Source organism: Arachis stenosperma, chromosome 2, assembly GCF_014773155.1.
Source record: "Arachis stenosperma cultivar V10309 chromosome 2, arast.V10309.gnm1.PFL2, whole genome shotgun sequence".
Lineage (NCBI taxonomy): Eukaryota > Viridiplantae > Streptophyta > Magnoliopsida > Fabales > Fabaceae > Arachis > Arachis stenosperma.
Window position 1 is genome coordinate 93,719,431 of NC_080378.1, and position 20,501 is coordinate 93,739,931.

A 20,501-nucleotide genomic window follows, 5' to 3' on the forward strand; every position below is an offset into this window, starting at 1 on the left:
TTTCATGGGTGAAATGTTGAGATTTTGGGTTATTTGATGTTATAGGACCCAACTCTCTTGAAGGAGAAGGTTAATCTTGTCTCCTTGGACCTTGGGTGTGGTAAGATTCTCAACCCTAGTGTGATTTTGTTGTTCTATGATGTTTGGGTTTTGAGATGTTGTGTTTGGGTATGATGGTTGTGGCTTAGGTTGTGTATGTGTGGATATTGGAGCTTGATTGGTGATTTTGAAAAGCTTGGAAAGGGTTTGGTGGTGAAAAATCTGTTCTTGGAGGTCTTGAGGCCTAGAGAGCTTGTGGATAAGTGGTTTGGAAGTGCTCCGGTGGAGCTTGGGAAAGTCGGCTAAGGTATGGTTTCGGTTTCCCGTATCTAATATGTAATGTGGTAGGAAATACTTAGGCTAGAGGCCCTAAGATAGGCATTGAATTGTTGATGTTGTTGAATGATTGAGATATATGATGTGGTCATATATGTGATGATGATATTTGATGCCTTGGTGGTATGATGTTTGAGAAATATGCATGTTGTGATATATGCTTGATGATTGGTTATGGTTGAATGGTGGGTTGAACCATGTTGATGGTGAATATGATGTTGATTGTGTACAATAATGATTTATTGTAATTGGTGTTGTTGAGAATTGGCATGAGGAATAGTATATGATATGTCAATATGTTTGAGTTTGAGCCACTTGGGTGAAGTGGGTTGAAATGATGAGATAGTGTTTTTGGTAATTTGTGGTAAAGTGTCAATGTGTGAGTTGAGGAGGCTTGATGTTGAATTTGATATATTTTGATTGATTTCAAAGAAATGGATGAAATTGGCATGTTTTGATTGATTTTGAAAAGAGTTGAAAAAGGATTGTTTTGAAAATGGCATATTGTAGTTTTATATGAAAATATGGTTTTTGGGCATACTTTGATGGGACATAACTTGGACTACGGATCTCCGTTTTGTGTCAAATCTGTTTAGAAATGAAATTGGATCCGGGAAGTCCATGCCGTTCGAAGAACGGGTGAAAAACGATTTAAAATGACGAAGTTATGTCCATTGGAAGATAGGGGTTTGAATCTGTGAATTCTGCAGCTTTTAACTTAGAAAATTTTTAGCAGAATAACCCCTTGCGCGTAGGCGCACCTGGCGCGTACGCGCCGATCTTCCAGAAAACGCCATCCACGCGTGCGCGTGATGTGCGCGGGCGCGCCGATTATGCTGCACCCAATGCCCAGCCATTTTCCAGAGAGTTATGCCAGAACTGTGCCAGTGTTGTGCCTGGGGCACGAGGACACCCACGCGTACGCGTGGTTGACGCGTGCGCGTCGATTGGCAGATTTTTAATCCACGCGTTAGCGTGCATGACGCTTGTGCATCGATGAGTTTTGAAGCCATCCACGCGTGCGCGTGGAGTGCGCGTACGCGTGGCCCTGTTTTCCTCCCAAAGTTGATTTTTGAGTTTTAAAAGTCAAATCTCATACTTTTAAGCCTCCGATCTCACCACTTATATCTTAAATCATTATGATATGTCTAGCTATGAGAAGGAAGGCTAGTGAATGTGGTAACTTGCGAGTGAAGCAAGGGGGAAATGAATGATCAATGAGGATCATTGATGATTATGTGAGATGTGGAGGATGGTGGTGGAAGTGCTTGTATGCCATTGGCCGAAGGGCCGTAATTGTTTATGAATTGGCTGGTTCTGGATTGAACCGTGAGCCGGAATAGCTGTGTATGCTATGAATATATGCTGGTTATGGACTTAACCGTGAGCCGGATGGCTGATATGGATGTTGATCCATGGATGAGAATTCATGCATGTTTATGCTGAATTATTGATAATTGTGATTTGCACTTCCACTATCGGAGATACGAGTTTCCCTGGGTAGAAGCAGTGGCTAGCCACCACATGCTCCAGGTTGAGACTCGAAGCTCTTTTGACCCTATGTCATAAGTGTGGCCGGGCACTGTGAAAGACCCGGATGAGCTCGCCCCCGTAAATATTCACCAGTGAGGGTGATGGATATAGATCATGATTATGATCAATTTTATGATGAGTAACTCGAGTTGGGGATGCGTGACAGAGGGACAGTCCAATGGTTAACTGCCAGGACTTGTCGGGTTGGCTCTATAACTGACAGATGATATCATCAGCCATTAGGGACAGGCATTCATCATATGCACACTATGTGAATTGTTTGAGATTGCCTATTTGACTGCATAATACTTGCTAATTGTCTAAATGCCTTAACTGTTCCTATTTGTATATTCCTTGTTTGATATAACTGTGTTTGCTACATTATACTCCTGCTGGTGGTTGGGAGGTTTGAAGGAATTGGAAAGGGAAGTATTAGTTAGACTGAAGAATCTTTAGTCAGATGCCCTTATATGGTTTAGCCTGTTTATAAGCTTTGATATTATCTGGAGGAAGTTCTAGGATTGCCTTTGGCTTTCCTCCATTATTATGTATTATATATGTGGAAGCTGTTACCATGCTGGGGACCTCTGGTTCTCACCCATGCGGATTTTGTGGCTTTCAGATGCAGGACGTGAGGTTTCCCGCTGAGGCATGCTGGAGACTTCTATATTTGCGAAGATCCTCTGTTCTCGGGGCTATGTTTTGGTTTATATGTTTTTCTTAGATGCTTTTATCTCCATTAAATAATACAAACTGTGATGACCCCTCTTATGGGAGATTTTGGAGAATAGGTTTTATGTATTTGTGTCCCTTTGGGTTTCCTTTGGGGGTTTTCCTCATTTTTATCATATGTATATATTGCTATGCTCGGACCGGTTATCTCCGCAGTCGGATCTTGAGTCTTGATATTCCTGTTTTTGACACTCATTTGTATATATATAAACTCACGTTGGTTATCCTTGTGCGTTACGTTATCGATCGGAGTGTTGCGCTTTCGAGTTGCGATTTTTGTTTACCCCTTTTTCTTCAAAGGCTCCTAGTTATAATCAATCATTCATACTACTATACGTACTAAATTTTTATTTTAGAGGTCGTAATACCTTGCCATCTCTAAATTATGACTTAAGCATAAGACTCTGTATGGTAGGGTGTTACATTATCTAGCTTTTTGCCTAATAACTCACCCAAATTCAGTCTCATCAAATCAATCCCAACTAACTTCAAATTATCCATTACTCAAAATTCAATATAAATCCTCCATTCTCGTAAGCATAGCCATTAATAAAGTAACTCGACACAATAATCAATCACTCAATGCCAAAAATATCTGTCTTTAATAAGCATAATCTAAACACCTTAGTTTAAGTCAATCCGTGGTAACATAAACCATATAGTCACACTTCCTATTCCTCGATCCCTCGTCAGTCCTCGCAACAATCTCATATCCCAAAACTTCTTTTTCACATCATAATAGCCCTAAGGCCCCCAAAATCACCGCGCTTCTACTGCGCCACTCTGATTGTTGTTAAGAACTTAATCATTCACCTACATCAACCAAAAATCTCCTTGAATCTATTTATCTGTCTAATTAAATATCATCAAACTTCTAAATCGATTCTTAGGCATTCACTTCCACTACAACTCACCATTACCGAGTTCAAATAATAACCTCGGGCCACTGTCAGTCCTTCTAACCCTTTTGTAGAATTTTCGGTGGTCACTTTTTGTCATTGCACTTTTCCTTGCGCAGTCCTCCGTCACTCTACTCTTGTTAACCAACTCCAGAAAACTCCTAATTTCTATCGGAACCACCGTACTCATCATATCATCTCTAACACCATGTCCATTACCCCCTTCATTTCCCTTTCCAACTTGGTGTCCCAACTTATCAGCTACAGCTTGCATAGAAGTAGCCATATTATCCAGAGCGCCTGTAAAAATCAATTAGATAACCTTACTCTTGTCCACAAGACGCCATTTGGGTCTTTTCTATACCGAACAATTGATATTAAGGTGATCAATCTTAATATCTCAAGTCTAATGCTTCGAATCCCCAAAGATATGCTCATGAACAGTTTTTCTATATATGTCAAGCAGACATCCTAAATAGCATGTACACACAACCCAGAGTATGCTCAAAAGTATAGTCAGTCTGTCCTTCCGGCTCTACAGGAACGAACTGCTCTGATACTATAATGTAACACCATACCACACAGAGCTTTACACTATAGTCATAAATCAAAGGTGGTGAGGCATTACGACACTTAAAAGATACACACACACACACACACACACACACACACACACACACACATACATAGTCTTTGAAGAAATATGATATACTAGGAGCCTGGAAAGAAAAGACACAACCAAAAATCGCATCACACTCGAACATCGACGATATACGAAAATGACAGAAATATATATATATATATATATATATATATATATATATATATATATATATATATATATATGATTCAAAAGGAGATGCATAACAAATACTAGTCTCGACCTGCAAAGACAAGGCCAGCTAGTAAGTATAATACAGCCCAGAAAGATACAAAATACATATTTCTCCAAAGTCAACCTCTAAGAGGGACATACATATACAATATACAAAAGTGAAGAATAACATCTAAATAAATAACAAACGCTCAATGAGATGCGTCGCGTCCTGTATCTGTAAAATTAAGAATTTTCGTAACGGGTTTGAACATCATCCTTTCGAGTTGTAGAGATAATATAAAAAAATATGAACCCACTAGGCAATCTTAAACTCCAAACATTCAAGGTTCAAGCCTAGGGTCCTTTCTAATTCCAACACGGTTAAGTTACTAAGTCTCAGCCCTTGTCAACTATCTCCAATCTCAATTTTTTCCAACACTAAGCTATTTATTCTCTCAATGTCATTATTGTTCATTTTTAGTATTAAGCCCTTCTGATTTTATCAGTCTCTAACAATTCTTACTAATAACATTCAGTCTCAATGGTATCGATTATCATTATTAGTCTCAACAATTTTAGTAAATCTTAACAATCTCAATATAAGTCATCAGTTATACTAACTCTCAATTTTTCAACCCGAAGCAAGTGGGATAAACCACTGCATCTACCCATGGAGTTCCAATAATCTCAATCAATACTCATTTCCATTATCCAATCATTTAATTATTATCATCTCATCTAGAACAGCACTCAGTGTCACCATCTCCAGCATAAGGGACCTCTAAGTTGTTCAAACACATACAAAGCAATATGAGGAATACACAAGTAGAGAGAACAGTTAAAGCAATTAGTTCAAATAGCCTATAGATACAATTAATGAACAAGGAAAACCAAATACAAGATGTACACTAGATCAATACATATATATGCAAATGATGCATGTCTGTCCTACTAGTCATGAGCTCACGTGTTGGTTAAACTGCCAAAACCTGACACATTCGGTAGCTAACTCGGACATTGTCTTTAGATTACACATCAGCAGGACGAAAAAAATTTCTAGACTGTAACAAGCCAGTCTTGTCTCAGAGGGAAGGTGCCCTGTCACCTTCTCACTGGAGTTATCATTTCGTCTCAAAGGAAGAGTGTCCTGTCACTTGTCTCAAAGAGAGAGTTTCCTATCACCTTACAATTAGAGAGAACGTGGGTCAAACAACCCACCACATTCCCAAAAAGGAACATTCTCAGCTTATCACAATCTGGTTTCAGAGGGAGAGTGCCCTGTCACCATTAGAGGGAAAATAATCCTTGAATTATAAATCAAAACATGAATTAAAAGACAAAAATAATAGAATCAATCCATATAAATAGACAGAGCTCCTAACCTTAACAATGGAGGTTTAGTTGCTCATGACTCAGAGAAGAAAAATAAGGATTCAGGTAAATTGTCTGAGATGGAAGTAAATTGGTATAGAATTCCCTAATGGAATCCCCTGAAATCCCCCCTAAAGAAGAAAAGTTTCTCCTGTTCATAAAATATTAATTAATTTAAAATCTAATATCTAAAATTAAGATAATATCTTTTCCTCTTTTCAAATTCAAATTTGAATCAGAATCAATTAAATAATCTACACCTTGTAACGTGGGGACCATTTGGCTTCACTGGATCCGCGCCTAACTTGGTAGAGAGCTGCGCCTTACTTGAGTGCCAAAATGGGCCCAGAAATTGCCCCCAACGTTTTCTGCATTTTCTGCATGTGGCGCATGTCACGCGTACGCGTCAGTCACGTGTACGCGTCAGTCACGCGTACGCGTCGATGGTCTATTCTGCGTGTCACGCGTACGCGTCAGGTACGCGCACGCATCAGGTACTCGCACGCATCAGGTACGCAAATTCGCTTTTCACGCGTACGCGTCATGTACGTGCACGCGTCTCCATGGAAAGCTCCAAATCATGCGTACGCGTCAGATACGCACACGCGTCACTCCTCGTTGATCATCTTCTTTAATTCTTGAGCTCCTTCCATTTGTGCAAGCTTCCTTTCCATCAAATCCAGCCAAATGCTACCTAAAATACACAAATTTGTACGAAACTCAAAGTAGCATCCATAATGGCTAAAAGATAATTAATTCTTGATTAAACTTAATAATTTAAATGCAAATTCACTAGGAAAAGTTGAGAAAGATGCTCATGCATCACAACACCAAACTTGAATTGTTGCTTGTCCTCAAGCAACCAAACTAATATAGGCTAAGAATGTGAATTTGCATGAGAATGAGAGTTCGATTAAGCTCAAGTCTATTCTTAAAATGGGATTTATTCATTGTAATTTTGAACAGTTTTGGCATTTCACTCTCCTTTGAATTAGAGGAACGTCAGTGTCATTCGGAATTAGAATCCGGATCATATTATGAATTCTCTGATCTTTATACTCCAGTTTAATCCTTGAACACAACATAATTTTCTTTAATTTATTTTTCTTTGGTGATTTGCACGTTGAGCCTAGCCGTGACTTTAAATATTTTGTCTCAAGGTTACTTGACACAGAAACACCACAAGCACTTAACTGGGGAACTCTCTTTAAGTTCTGATTTTTCTTTCAGTTACTCTCAGACAGTGGTGCTTAAAGCCTTTTGCATACTCTGTTAAACACACTTGGTCTCGACTCTAAGTGTTCTGTCTCAAGGATTACTTGACACAATCACACCACAAGCATATGACTAGGGAAATAACTCTTTGAGCTTTTAATTATGTCTTACCTCCCTAGTCATTGATGCTCAGAGCCTTGGACCTTGCTTTTATAGTTTCTTTTTTTTGCTGTTTCTTTTGATTCAAGAATTAAATTTTTATTTATTTCAGAGAAGTCATAATAATTCTCTAAATTCCTATTCCTTATACATCAACATCCTTTGATTCAAATTCAAATATGCATTGTTCATGTCATGCATTCAAAATCACAAATAATACCAGCACATTTAAGTAAATAAGACTACTCTTAAATATAACTCAATTTCTCATGCAATACACCACTTCTTTTTCTTTTGAATTCAAGTTTTAGTGAGCAATACATGAGAATTTTTTTTTTGACTAAAAGTACTAAAGATCATGCAAGCAATCAAAGCAACAAAAAACAGAAGACAACACAATAAGAATGAAAGAGAAATAGAATGAAAGAAACTTAACCACCTCAGTTATGCTGGTGGTCATCTCATTCCTTCATGAAGCACATTCATCTCCCTTTGGTGCTAGACAGAAAAGGTATCAACACCAAACTTAAAGGTTTGCTTGTCCTCAAGCAAAGAAGAACTGCAAACAGAGAGGGATATAAAAGCAATCAATATAATGAAAGAAGGATAAAAAGATAAAAGAACAAGAGAGAGTTAGGATTTAGGAGGGGGATGATTTGAAATCAGGCGCTGAGGTGGTTTAATTGGGCGTCGCATGCGACGCGTATGCGTGAGGCACGCGTATGCGTGGATCACACGAGCCTCAAGCGACGCATACGCGTCAGGGACGCGTACGCGTGGATGACCAGAATGGGAAAACGACGCGAACGCGTCACGGACGCATCCGCGTGGTGGGGCTTGTGCGCCCAGCATAGTTCCAGCCGCACACCAGCATAACTTTCTGGCCAAAACACCTATTACGCCGATTTCACTTATCCACGTGTGCGCGTGCTTAACGCATACGCGTGTAGTGCCAAAATTGTAATTGATGCGCACGCGTCATGGACGCGTACGCGTGATCCAATTTGTGCGCAAGGCACACTTCCTTCGCCACTCCCGCGCAACTTTCTGTTCACTTTTATTTTTCACGCACACACATATGACGCGTATGCGTCAGCGACGCTTGCGTGTCGTGTGCTCATTTTTTTTTTGAAGTGTCTGGTTCCTGTTCAAAAATAGCTGCATAATCAGAAAAATAGTGAAAACTCAATAAAAATCAAATAAGTAAGAAAACTACTACTACGAAAAATAACTAAGGATGAAAAGGAGCGATCATACCACGGTGGGTTGTCTCCCACCAAGCACTTTTAGTTAAAGTCCTTAAGTTGGACATGTGGTGAGCTCCTTGTCATGGTGGCTTGTGCTTGTACTGATCCAAGAATCTCCACCAATGTTTGTAATTCCAATGGCCACCGGGATTCCAAGCTAAGCGCATAACGCCTTCGAGCAAGTTGAAGCAAGTGACAAGGCCCCAAGAGTGTTGATTGTGGGAATGAATTCCAGGGCCCAAACCTTGCTTTTACACCCGTCTTCTTGTGGATCACTATTGTTCTCACTGGGTGGCAAGCAATCTGAATTCTCACAGAGACATCCAAACAACCTTCTAGACCCATTCAATTGAGCTCTACACCAATCCTTTCACTTCAATTTGGAGCATGCAACCATATTGAACCTTGCTTTGTAACTCTTGCCACTAACCATCTTCCTCTTACTCTTAATGCCATAAAGAGCTCTAAGTTGACCATCCGTCTCCAGTAGCCCATATTCAAGTGGGAAAGTAAAGGTTAAAGATAGGAATTTTACCCACTTGAATGTTGTATTAGATGGTGATGGCTTTGGAAGAGGTCTTGCAAGCTCCACTCCCTTGTGTTCTTCTTTGAATTCTTCTACCTCTTTGCAAGCTTCCTCAATTTCAACCTCTTCCTCTTGGTAGCTTTCTTCTATTTCAATCTCTTCTTCATTGCTTACCAAGGGCATGGGAGGTTGTGCATCTTCCTCTTCTTCCATATGTGAGGGTGGAAAGTTCTCTAATTCACTAGAGTATAAACTCCTTTGATTGGTTTCCTCACTTTCTTTCATAGGATCTTGCATTGTGTCTTTTGGAAAGGAATTTGCTTATTCCTCTTCCTGGTTCTTGATCATCATCTGCACATATTTCTCTACATTTTTTACACTTGTCTTTATATCATGTAGGAATTCTTTCATGAGAAGCTCAAGATCTGATGATATTTGAGATGAATAAGGAGATGGTGGCTCTTGGTATGGGTAGAAAGATGACGGTTCTTGATATGGATAGAAAGATGATGGTTCTTGATATGAATATGGAGATGGTGGTTCTTGGTATGAATATGGAGATGGTGGCTCTTGATAGTTAAAACATGGAGCATTGAAGTTTCTTTGGTTTTGACTTTGCCAACCAAAATTTGGATAGTTCCTCCATCCACCATAATATGAATCACTACTCGGGTATGAGTAGTAACCCATGTGATCTCTCTTCATTATTTTTCCTTAGCACAAAACACCAAAAAGGATTAAACGCACCATGTGGTAAACAGGAAAGCAAAGAAGACATAACAGAATTTTTTTTTCTTTGAAAATTTTTTAAATAAAATTTAAATTAAATTAAAACTAAAACGCCTAATCTAAGCAATCAAACAACTAATAGTTGTTAATCACTATCAATCCCCGGAAATGGCGCCAAAAACTTGGTGCGGTGTTTATAACCCACAAACTAACTGGCAAGTACACCGGGTCGTACCAAGTAATACCTCAGGTGAGTGAGGGTCGATCCCACAAGGATTGATAGACTAAGCAACAATGGTTAAATGAATTACTTAGTTAGGCAAGCAGAAAAGAGTGTTTTGGTATTCAAAGAGCATTAAATAGTAATTAAGAATTTCAGAATGCAAGCAGTAAAGAAGTTGTGAAATATTTATGGAGAAATACTTAAGGTTTCAGAGATATCTATTTTCTGGATTAATTTTTCTTATTAATTTATTTTAATCATATAAGATTTAATTAATGGCAAACTATATGTGACTAGACCCTAATTCCTTAGACCTTCCTAGTCTCCTCTAATATCATTAACTGCCAATTCCTTGGTCAATTAATTCCAATTAGAAGCTGCATGATCAAATTCCAGTTTGTATGCTACAAAAATCCTAATTACCAAAAAATAAGGGGATTATATGTCACGTATCCCGTTAAATCCAAATAATTAGAATTTAGGAGAAATTGTTTTCAAGCTGTTATTCAAGTAAAGAGCTTTTCCAAGTTATACAAGAACACAATTAGAACATGGGTCATACTTCCGTTCCACCCAAATTCATAAAATAAAGAGCAAAAACAATCCTTGAATTATAAATCAAAACATGAATTAAAAGACAAAAATAATAGAATCAATCCATACAAATAGACAGAGCTCCTAACCTTAACAATGGAGGTTTAGTTGCTCATGACTTAGAGAAGAAAAATAAGGATTCATGTAAAATTGTCTTAGATGGAATGTAAATTGGTATAGAATTCTCCAATGGAATCCCCCGGAATCCCCCCTAAAGAAGAAAAATTTCTCCTTTTTATAACTAATCCTAATTAATTTAAAATCTAATACCTAAAATTAAGATAATATCTTTTCCTCTTTTCAAATTCAAATTTGAATCAGAATCAAATAAATAATCCAGGTCTTGTAACGTGGGGACCATTTGGCTTCACTGGAGCCGCGCCTAACTTGGCAGAGAGCTGCGCCTTACTTGAGTGCCAAAATGGGGCCCAGAAATCGCCCCCAGCATTTTCTGCGTTTTCTGCACGTGGCGCATGTCACGCGTACGCGTCAGTCACGCGTACGCGTCACGCGTACGCGTCAAGTACGCGCACGCGTCGCTCCTCGCTGATCATCTTCTTTAATTCTTGAGCTCCTTCCATTTGTGCAAGCTTTCTTTCCATCAAATCCAGCCAAATGCTACCTAAAATACACAAAATTGCACGAAACTCAAAGTAGCATCCATAGTGGCTAAAAGATAATTAATTCTTGATTAAACTTAATAATTTAAATGTAAATTCACTAGGAAAAGATGAAAAAGATGCTCATGCATCACTAAACAGCACAAACAATACTTATCTCAAATGACAACAGAACAACAGAGTGTGTACGACCAAGTTATTGAAGCTACAAATTCAGATAATGGTCATATTTTCTTTTTATATGTATACGGAGGTACTGGAAAAATATTTCTTTGGAGAACACTCTCAGCTGCTCTTAGATCTAAAGGTGAAATAGTTTTAACTATAGCTTTAAGTGGAATAGCATCTCTTTTGTTACCAGGAGGGAGAGCTACTCATTCAAGATTTGCAATTCCTCTTATTCCTGACGAATTTTCTACTTGAAACATTAAACAAGACAGTCCGTTAGCAGAATTAATTTCAAGGAACAAAACTTATTATTTAGGATGAAGCACCACTGATGAATAAGTTTTATTTTGAAGCACTTGACTGAACAATGAGAGACTTACTTCGGCATACAAATGAATCAAGTTTAATCTTGCCGTTTTGAGGGAAAATAGTTCTTTTTTGTGGAGTTTTTAGACAAATTCTTTTAGTTATTACAAAAAGATATAGGCAGGATATTGTCAATGCATTTATAAATTCTTCTTACATGTGGTGTAACTACCAGATATTAAATTTGACCCAAAACATGTGACTAAAGTCAAAAAATGAAAGACAAAGCACTAAGAAAATAAAAAGATTTGCAAAATAGACCTTCTTGGAGATGGGAAGCTTGGAAATTTTGATGATGGATGCAGTTTAGTTCCTATACCATCTAAACTATTAATCAATACTCTTGGTAATCCAGTCGAGGCAATTGTTCAGGCTATATATAGTGACTATCTAAAGAATTGTCAAAATTTAAATCACCTACAGTGTTGAAGAGATTAATGATTACATGATATCTTTGAATAAGAATGAATTGAAAACATATCTAAGCTCAGATTCATCTTACTTTAAAGAAGGAACTGACGACACAGTTTCTTGCATACATACACAAGAATTTTTTTTGCAACAATAAAATTTTTTGGGTTGCCAAATCATGAGCTGTCATTTAAAGAAGGTTGTCCAGTTATGCTAATTCAAAATATTGATCATTCTGCTGGACTTTATAATGGGACTAAATTAATCATCACGAGACTTGAAAATAAGATTATTGAAGCCAAAATTTTATCGAAAAACAGTCAATGTAAAAAGGTCTTCATTTCTAGAATGACATTAACTCAATCAGATATAAAGTTACCTTTCAAGTTTTAACGTAGACTATTTTCTCTAATTTTGTTATATGCAATGACCATAAATAAAAGTCAAGGACATTCTTTAAATCATGTTGGCTTATTTCTGAAACAACCAGTTTTTACACATGGACAACTTTATGCCACAGTTTCATGAATCACCACCAAAGATGGACTCAAGATTGTAATATCTCATGATAATTCTAATAATTTTACTGCAACAGAAAATGTCGTTTACCATGAAATCTTCAGAAATATTTGAATCTCCACTAAAAGTCAAAAGGTAATGTGTCTTTGAATATTAGATACTAACTTATCTTCAATAATATTTTTAACATTTGCTTATTTAAAAAATATGATATATTACCATTTTTTTACTAATGATCATTTTTTATTTATGATGAAAATATGACCTAAGACTATGTAATTAAAATATTTATCTGCTGATTTAGTTGATTTATTTTTTAAAAACCAATGCCAATGTTAAATGTGTGTATTTAATAACTTCTGTTGTGCATAATACTTTTAGATATGGCATAAGGTAACATTCTTGCATCTCTTTTTGCCAATCAATTTATTTGTGTGACCTCACAATTGATTTATTCTTTGTTGCTGTTAATTTAAAATTTTTGAGATTTTTTCCAAGAAAAATCACTTAGAACTCTTAAGGAGTGGTTAAGTTTCTAATAACTGCAGTAATGACGAAGAACAAATTTCTTGATATAAAAAAATATTAATAATAAGAATAGAAAGTTATTATATATATGAAATAGAGGTTAGAGGAATCTCTTTATGCAGATCATACATAGCCTTAATTAGGTAGATCTTAGAAGCAAGAAAGCCGTCTATTAAGATAGGAGATGATGGTAGGGAAGGAGAGGAAGTATGACATGTTTAGTAAAAAAGGATTGTGGTTAAAACAAGTTGTGCAGCCATCTTTGTAGTGAGATTTATAAATCATGGGTATCAGATTACGGTAGTCTCAACTGATATTGCTCTCTCCTTAAACATACTATTAAGTTGAATTATTAGTGACTCATTATTTATTATAAAATCATTGCACAACAATAGTCATTATTGCTTTTTTTCTCCCTTTTCAATCAGTGGCAGAATTTTTTTATATATTTTTATCAAATTTGTTTATTGCTCATGAAAATCTGTTTTGAAATGCTCTTGAATATTGTAAAGTCACATAATGATTTAACATATATTTTTCAGAATATTACCTCAACTTTTTTATAATTTAATTTTTTCAAGGGGTGAGAAACAATTGCCACTATCTGTGTTGAATAAGGAATCGTAAAATTTGGTGATGAAGTTGAGGCTTTTGGACTCATGAAGGTATGTTTACTGAGGCTTTTTTTGGGTTTTGAAATTTTTTTAAAAAAAATTTAATGCATTCCTTTTGATTAAAATGCCAATTGTAGACATTTAGTTACATCTGTAAATTGTGACCATTCTTATATTCCATGTATACCTATGAGCTATGACCTATGGTTGATAGTACTTTGCAAACTTTTGATGCTTTCCACTTGCAGTGCTACTATGCAAATGTATCGTAATTTTTGTAGTTAAGATAACAAATTTTTAAGTTGTGAATTAGATTCTATTTTTTAATATTCTTGAATTAATACAAGACTCAACATCTGAAACTCTGCGCATCATGTTTGAGTTATTATTCTCCATTTGATTTTGAGATAAAATCTTATTTTTAATAGATGAATTTATGAAATTCATAAAGGCATATAAACCTGCACACAAAATTATTTAAATTTTGAGTATTTATCAAATTATGAATTCCAAAGCAAAGAAAATTGATAGATAAACATGTATCTCACATGAAATGCTGGTTTATATCGAGGCATTATTTACCAATTGAAAAGATGAAGTATATAATTCAATTTTAATTAGTATTTATCTTGATGATGATGAAAAAAAAAAGAGAAAGAGAAGGACAAAAAAATAATAATTATTTAATTTTAGCTCCATTTCATGTTTTAATATTTTGCTAATGCATGTTCACTTTTATTCTTCAAGATGCTACAATTGACATTCTGTAAAAAGAAGATGTAGCTTATAGGGTTAGTTGTACATTAAAAATCTACAATTACTGTCTTATGTACACGTTAAAATAGTTGAAACAATTTACGTAATCCGAGGTTTAATTGCTATATTATTATTCAATTCTGTTAATCAGTGATTGTAAAATTCGAAAGATTTGTAAATAATTAGCGAATAAATTAGTTATTAATCAGAGAATTAAAAAATAGAATTTTATAATCTATTATAGTAGAATTAACTAAAATATGAATTTAGACACTAATTTTAAAAAATTTAGTTTAAAATTAGACCAAACGGAACGAACCGAGTTCACTTTGGACCGAAGGCCTAGCCCAACTCCACCTTCTTACCCAACTAAATGGAGAAACACACTCAACTTGGAAGCAAAAGGGGGAAGAACATTCCAAATCACAAACCCTTGGCTCCAATTTCAATTTCTCATAACTTTTGATTTGTAACTCCGATTGACGAGTTGTTTGCGTCCACGCTTCCGCGGCGATGATCTCTACAAAACCTAGTAATCATTTTGGTAAAGAGGTTTCATTTTATGTTTCGAATTTCTTCTCTCCAATTTCCAAGAGAGCGCTCAAATGAGTGCCCAAGCCCAAGTAAGCGCCTAAGGGAGCGCCCATACATGTCAAGCACCCCTGGAGCTTGGTGTTGGTTTAATTAAAATCACTTCAAATCCACTTAAACTTTAAGCAAGCAAGTCTACAATTGTCAACCAATTAAAGCCACAAGAAGCATTTAGAATAGTTAATTTTTATTTGATTGTAATTTACTTTCAATTTCATTTGAATTTTTAATTTAAGAGAGCCTCTATAAAGGCATTAGTTTCTACATTTGAAGGGGGTATCGGGATACACACACACACCATCATTGGCACACCACTAGGAGTGGGTCTTCGGATCCCTCCATTTTCACACTTCTCTTCTCTTCCATGTTCTTCCATACGCACATTGTAAATATTTTAGTTATGAATTAATAACTCTTTCTATTGGGAAAGAGAGCTCTATTGTACTTTGAGGGATTGATTTATTTTGATTCTTCTTCTTCTCTTCATCTCTCTTTGATTTACTTGAAGGATTTTTATTCTTTATTTAAGCATTCAATTATCTTGAGAAAGAGATTGAATGTAATTGGGTTCTATGTGATCCTTGAAAAAGGAATCATAGAATCATGCTTGCAAATCCTTCTCATACTTGAGAAGATTTGGGTATGGATAGGATATTGTGATATTAATCTATCCATTATTTGGGTCTAGAAAAGTGTGTGGTATAATCAGGGACCAAGCATCATCTCTTTTCATGAACAATTAGGCCAATGAATTAGCTATTGATCAAGATTAGAGAGATTGGATTACCAAGGGATTGGGATCTGATCACTCATGATTGGCAAGAGGTCAATGAGTTTCATACTTGAGGAAGAGATGAGAATATGTTGATCTGAAGAATGCAACATCTCTTTATCCGAATGCTCTTTTAATTTTTACTTCTAGTATTTTATATTTCCGTCATTTACTTTCCAACACTTTATTTTCTTATACTTTACTTTTCTTGTCATTTACTTTCTTGCACTTTATTGCTTTCTTTTAATTTCAAGTCATTTACATTTTCTGTTGCTCATCGCTCATTTATGATTATCTAACTAAAATAATAAATCAACTATTGCTTGCTTAATCCGTTAATCCTCATGGGATCGACCTCACTCTTGTTAGTTTTATTACTTGATACGACTTGGTATACTTGTCAGTAGTTATTATGCGGAATGAATGGGGAGACTATGCCAATGAATTTTTTATTACAAATGATTTTTTTTCTAAAGTTAAGAATTAGATTCAAACTCGCAATTTCGAGATGAGTATGGAGAGGCTATGCCAATGAATAGTTGTATTTACAATTCTTGTTAATTAAATAAATCAATGAACTAACTACTAGGTCAACCCAAGTTGATTAATAATTAAGAAAAAGTCTTGGGGACAAACACTGATATTAAAATTTAGCCAACACTTAACCAGCAAAAGAAAAGTGAATAATCACACATTATTGGATAAAATCTCACGCCATTAAAAATATCAATAATAATTAATTAATGATTACAAATCACGAAACTTACCTGTTCTTAATACTCCTCAATAATTAATTTTTTTTATAAAAATTTTAGATTTCCGAATAAATGACCGTGGCTTACTTAGTACACGAAATGTTTTTCGCAATTGATAAACTTAAAAACAAATTGTAGACTAATTCAAACCTACCTCGGACTAATTAATAGTGACTAATGATTAATTAAATTCAATGTAAAACCAAGATTTTTGGCATCTGTGTGGCTAAGCTAAAGAGCCTTGTTAGATATCTACCTAACAGAACATGGCAAAACCTTTTCTGGAGCTGTATGCTCTGCACCCTGCAATTAAATAAGGTGAAAATAATAATAATAAATTAGACAACTTCTCAAATTAAAAAAAAAAACTAGTAAAAAAATATTTTATTTTAATTATCAAATAATAATCTCTAAAATTTGATTTTTTATATGCTATAAAAATGTTACTTTTATAAAAGTAAACCAAAATAAATAAATTACCTTCTTAGCTTTAAACTAAGATTATTAAAAAATTGTTTTTAATATTTTTATTGGAATAGTTGTCAATATAAAAAACGTGTTATTATTCTTATTCAATGTCGTAGTTAAATATTTATTTATTTCTTTTTAATCTTGTCTGTCTAGTTGACTAGTTAAATAATAAAATGCAAGTATATTTTATTCCAACTTGCTCGTATTAATAAGCTGAAAGTGATATCATGGTATGAAATGCATTTAAGAGAATTATTTTTTTAGTTCCTTACCTTTCCATAAAACCATTTTTAGAATATTAATGACATGGTGATCCCTTCCAAAGATTATCTTGTGTTAGATATAATAATAATAAATCTTTGAAATGAGGACACATGTCATTTCAATTTTTTAAGAACTATTTTATCATGCGATATCTATCATCCACACAAACATCAACTTCTTGTTAATTATTTGTAGCCATGTAGGGTATATCATCATTGAATATTGCTTTCTGGATTCAAAACAGTACAAAGCATGGTTGAATCATAAATAGCGTGGGTCATGGTTGGTCCTTTATTTTGAATCTTCATCGTTCAAGCTAGGTAGTTATACTGGACGGCCAATATGGACTCTTGGCAAGGAAATGTTCTTATCAAATTTCCAAAATTAGGCTTCAGCAAGTAATTAAATATCACAGTTAATGTGGCTGAGACTTGTCCCAATAGCAAATATATTTGTCCCTTAAAGGTACCACGTGAATTCGAGGCTAATTTTTTTTATATTGTATAAATATATGTGTAATACATTGTTATGGAAAGATTAGGTGTTTTTTTTCTATATGGTGTTTTATTCAAATCGGACGGTCCGATTTGTTTGAAGAAAAAAGTAAACTACAAATCAGAGGGTCCGATTTGTTTGATAAAAAAAAAACTACAAATCGCATAGTCCGTTTTGTATTTTTTATTTTTTTTATTTTTTAAAATAGAAATCGGACGGTCCGATTTCAACATTAAAAATTTTTTTGTTTTCGAAATCACAAATCGGACCATCCGATTTGTGATTGTTTGGAAAAAAAAAATAAAAGAACTCGGTGCCTCCGATTTGTAACTCCCATATTAAAGTTAAACACTTCTCTTCTCACATCATTGGGAAATACACCCTTCTCCCTCCCACACAAAAAACAAAAAGTGTGAATTCGAATCTCTATAAAAAAGAGTATTTAATAGGTGGGTGAATAGAATGAATGTGTGTATTGACCAATATATATATATATATTACAATTAATATAAGAGAGTGAATAAAAAAATTTATGATTTTTTAAAGAATTAATTTAATTATTAATTTATTTGTTGGCTACTATTTTTACAAATAATTACTTGAATTAAAATTAGAGGAGATGAAAAAATAGTATATTAAAATTAAACCGTCGGTCTCTATTTCACTTTATTTAATAGATTTAAAAAATATAATTAGTACTCATCTTTTTGAGAGAATTTTTTTAAATAAATAAAATAAATATTTATTAAAATATGTAATTGGTAACATTTTTACTGTAAATGAGATAAAACAGAAAATAGAATTTATATATATTTCGTTATTCTTATTTCATTTATACTATAAACAATATATTTATGATGTTTACAGTGTAAACGAGATATGTAATGACAAATTTTTAAGAACTATAAAAAGATGTGTATAAGGACGTATCCAGAAATATTATCGTGGGTCCAATAACATATATAATATTAAAAAAATATGCAAATAAAATATAATGTAAGATCTATTACAAAAATATACCGATAGAAAAATATATATATTTAAAGACATCAAGATTATGACGAGAAAAAACTGATGAAATTTTTGTTTTTAATGTCAAAGAACACGTATAAAAAACATGTATAAGATCAAAAAATCTTTTTTGAACACAACCGTACTTGTCTACAAATTAAACTCAAAACTACAGACATTTGTTCTCGCTTTGACTCATCTCTTGCTTCATCAATAATTATACAAAATTTAGAATCATCAATTTCTTCTCGAATTGCTGCACGCACTTTTCTAGCAAAAATATGCAATATATCTTTTTGAACACCGGGAGATATATATTGAGCATTTTCAGAAGCGTTTTCAAGAACAACATTATTAACATTCTGATTACATGAAGCTAAAAGCTTAATTAACTCAACAAATTTTTTCCTATTCAAAGATTCAGGACTTTCATTAGTCCATCATGTCTCACGACCACCGACAGTTGGATAGCAGTCTCATATGCCGTGTCATCCTCCTGTTGATACAATCCTCGTCATCCGTCAGCATCTATGGCCTATAAGGTGTAGTTAGGCAAATTTATCATTTCAAACTCTCGTACAGAAAGATATAGATGGTGAAACAAAAGGCAATTACCCCGATATATGGTGATTGGGAGGAATCATACAATAAGGTGTCGATGTTATTGCAAGCACTGCAGAATTGTTGTTCCGAAACAATATGTGAGATCTGGAATGTACCGTACTATGATGGGCACCTTATAGTGCGTGATTGCAGTATGTTTGAAAAAGTATTTTAGACATTTCCTACCTGTGTAGAGGCTTTTAAACATTGTAAGTCGTTCGTCTCCATCGATGACATGCATTTGAATGGCAAATATGGTGGTATTTTGCTTATTGCAGTGGCACAAAATAGCAATAGTAATATTCTTTCTGTAGTTTTTGTAATGGAATTGTTGAATCTGAGACTATAGAATTCTAGTTTTTCTTTTTTATCAATCAAAGACGTCATATGATCCTACAAAAAGACTTATTAATTATTTTTAATAGATCCTAAATAATCAAGACTGCACTGAAAGCTGACGATAATGGATGACAATCTCTTAAAACGTTTTATACTTATTGGGTTCGGCATGTAACGACAAATTTTATGTCTCATTTTAAGTTTGTTAAAAACAAAATGGTATTTCATAACTGCTACTTACAGTTCAAACAAAACTAGATACAAGTGATACATAAATTCATTGAGGATTTGTTGTAGAAAGTAAGAGATTGGGCTGATAGGTTCAACCACAAAATCTTACAACGCTTTGACTCACTACCATAATATGTAATATGTATACATCACTCTTTTTTAGGCCATCCTTTTTTTAGGTGCATATGCCAGGAAAGCCACCAACAATATAACCCTCTTTTATAGACATAAGAACACAAGAATATTTTATTTGTCAGCTTGGACTACAAGGATATTTCATTTTATTGGAATCATTGTATTGTTGGCTAGTTTAATAAACAACTAGCAAAAGTAAATGTTTTGTCAGGGAACTAAAATGATAATTTAATCTTAAATGCATTTTATATCATGATATCAGTCTCAGCTTATTAATACGAGCAAGTTGAAATAAAATATACTTGCATTTATTATGTAAATATTCAACTAGGCACACAAAATAAAAAAGAAATAAATAAATATCTAACTATGGCATTGAATAAGAATAATAACACGTTTTTTATATTTCATTGTGTTTAACAACCTTCTATG